The 3,399-nt window shown below is 39.6% G+C and overlaps 1 non-coding gene across 1 annotated transcript; it reads right to left on the bottom strand.

Moving 5' to 3' along the window:
* Positions 1-2,499: 2,499 nt before the first annotated feature.
* On the bottom strand, positions 2,500-2,581 carry TRNAS-AGA. Its single transcript has one exon. It is a non-coding gene; the product is annotated as a tRNA-Ser (tRNA).
* Positions 2,582-3,399: the final 818 nt, after the last annotated feature.

Raw genomic sequence — 3,399 nt, 5'->3', positions numbered from 1 at the left:
TGACGGAGGTAGTGATTGTTCTGTGGTCTATAGACCTCAGTGTACATCAATTACGTCTGACCTGTTTTGCCCATCTGTCCGGTTGTATAGGACGTGCACGTACTTCTAGATCATCGATTTGTCGAATTAAATAAGTGACCAAAAGTATATTGTTTGATTCATATGCAGATGTAGTTTCGAAACATATGTTCTCCATCACATAAAATAAATATTTAGATACTTTTTTTAGAATGTACATATTTATATAGTTAGATTGCTAACCTAAAACTACATACGTCCTATACATCCGGACGGAGATAATATATATGGACTCTTTTGTAATAAATAAATGACTAAAAGTATATTATTTGATTCATATGCAGATGTAGTTTCTAAACATATGTTTTCCGTCACATAAAATAAATACTTAGTTTTTTTAAACCTACATATTTAGATAGTTAGATTGCTAAGCTAGAACTCCGTGTACGTCCTATACGCCCGGACTGAGATAATATATATGGATTTTTTTGTAATAATAAAAAAAAATTGAAAATATGGTGGTAGGGGGTAGCCTTGTGTGTGTGTTTTTATATAGGATCAAAAAGCATTTACATTGGGTAAAAAAAATTGAAAATATGGTGGTAGGGGGTAGCCTTGTGTGTGTGTTTTTATATAGGATCAAAAAGCATTTACATTGGGTAACCGGATCCTTGAACCCGCAGAGAAAATGGAAGACACGTAATAATAGAAAAAAAAGAAAAAACGTAATAATTGAAAAAAGAAAGAAGAAACGGCGTGGTCGGCAGGATTCGAACCTGTTTCATGAACAAGGTCGAATGCTTCGGTAGAGGAACAACGATAGCAGTGCCTTGTCTCCTCGTTCTGACGGAGGTAGTGATTGTTCTGTGGTCTATAGACCTCAGTGTACATCAATTACGTCTGACCTGTTTTGCCCATCTGTCCGGTTGTATAGGACGTGCACGTACTTCTAGATCATCGATTTGTCGAATTAAATAAGTGACCAAAAGTATATTGTTTGATTCATATGCAGATGTAGTTTCGAAACATATGTTCTCCATCACATAAAATAAATATTTAGATACTTTTTTTAGAATGTACATATTTATATAGTTAGATTGCTAACCTAAAACTACATACGTCCTATACATCCGGACGGAGATAATATATATGGACTCTTTTGTAATAAATAAATGACTAAAAGTATATTATTTGATTCATATGCAGATGTAGTTTCTAAACATATGTTTTCCGTCACATAAAATAAATACTTAGTTTTTTTAAACCTACATATTTAGATAGTTAGATTGCTAAGCTAGAACTCCGTGTACGTCCTATACGCCCGGACTGAGATAATATATATGGATTTTTTTGTAATAATAAAAAAAAATTGAAAATATGGTGGTAGGGGGTAGCCTTGTGTGTGTGTTTTTATATAGGATCAAAAAGCATTTACATTGGGTAAAAAAAATTGAAAATATGGTGGTAGGGGGTAGCCTTGTGTGTGTGTTTTTATATAGGATCAAAAAGCATTTACATTGGGTAACCGGATCCTTGAACCCGCAGAGAAAATGGAAGACACGTAATAATAGAAAAAAAAGAAAAAACGTAATAATTGAAAAAAGAAAGAAGAAACGGCGTGGTCGGCAGGATTCGAACCTGTTTCATGAACAAGGTCGAATGCTTCGGTAGAGGAACAACGATAGCAGTGCCTTGTCTCCTCGTTCTGACGGAGGTAGTGATTGTTCTGTGGTCTATAGACCTCAGTGTACATCAATTACGTCTGACCTGTTTTGCCCATCTGTCCGGTTGTATAGGACGTGCACGTACTTCTAGATCATCGATTTGTCGAATTAAATAAGTGACCAAAAGTATATTGTTTGATTCATATGCAGATGTAGTTTCGAAACATATGTTCTCCATCACATAAAATAAATATTTAGATACTTTTTTTAGAATGTACATATTTATATAGTTAGATTGCTAACCTAAAACTACATACGTCCTATACATCCGGACGGAGATAATATATATGGACTCTTTTGTAATAAATAAATGACTAAAAGTATATTATTTGATTCATATGCAGATGTAGTTTCTAAACATATGTTTTCCGTCACATAAAATAAATACTTAGTTTTTTTAAACCTACATATTTAGATAGTTAGATTGCTAAGCTAGAACTCCGTGTACGTCCTATACGCCCGGACTGAGATAATATATATGGATTTTTTTGTAATAATAAAAAAAAAATTGAAAATATGGTGGTAGGGGGTAGCCTTGTGTGTGTGTTTTTATATAGGATCAAAAAGCATTTACATTGGGTAAAAAAAATTGAAAATATGGTGGTAGGGGGTAGCCTTGTGTGTGTGTTTTTATATAGGATCAAAAAGCATTTACATTGGGTAACCGGATCCTTGAACCCGCAGAGAAAATGGAAGACACGTAATAATAGAAAAAAAAGAAAAAAACGTAATAATTGAAAAAAGAAAGAAGAAACGGTGTGGTCGGCAGGATTCGAACCTGCGCGGGCAAAGCCCACATGATTTCTAGTCATGCCCGATAACCACTCCGGCACGACCACCTATTGCTTATAATGGATCGGCCATTTAAGGAATGGCGCGGCTAAACCCGACGTCCACCACCTGAGTGTATATAAGATATATATATAATAATAAAAATAATAAAGTGACTATTGCTTCTATCGGAAAACCCACCACGGTATTTTTATAAAAAATCCCTGTAATTTTTGTTCTTCAACCCGCGCTCCATCATTTATCTACAACGCAAAAGGAAAAAATGATTCGCTGCAAAAATTATACCCGTGTGCATCGCCTCCTCCCGTCGACCCTTGGCCACCCTGGCCTGTGCCCAGGCCGCCGCCACACCACTCGCCGCCGCGTCCGACCTCAACCGCCATCGCTGCCGATCTCAACCCACCCGCCTCCACAGATGTACCTCTCCCCGCTTACTGCCCCCGTTGCGGCGCTCGAGCGCATCGCGTCGACCCTGGTCCACCATGGCTTGTGCCCAGGCCGCTGGCACACCACTCGTTGCCGCGGCCGACCTCAACCACCACTGTTGTTGATCTCAACCCACCTGCCTCCGCGGTCGTATCTCTGCCCGCTTGTTGCCCCCGTTTCGGCGCTCGAGCACAGCTTCTGGATCAAATCAATGCGACAGCTACAGCGACTTGGGATGATGCGTCTGCTCGATGCAGAACGGCGGCGGCGCGCGGATAAGGCGCGGCGGAGCGAAGTACTTGCAGGTGGAGGCGGGCCTCCATGCCTCACACGGGGAACTCCGAGGTTATGGCGCGGCAACGACGACTCCTTATGGCCAGATAGAGGCGCCTAACCCTCATCGTATCCCCTCCTCCGGCAGGAACTCATCATCTGGTGA

This window comes from Hordeum vulgare, chromosome 7H (genome assembly GCF_904849725.1).
Source record: "Hordeum vulgare subsp. vulgare chromosome 7H, MorexV3_pseudomolecules_assembly, whole genome shotgun sequence".
Lineage (NCBI taxonomy): Eukaryota > Viridiplantae > Streptophyta > Magnoliopsida > Poales > Poaceae > Hordeum > Hordeum vulgare.
Note: the sequence above shows the minus strand (reverse complement) of the source record. Positions and strands in the feature narration are given on the sequence as shown.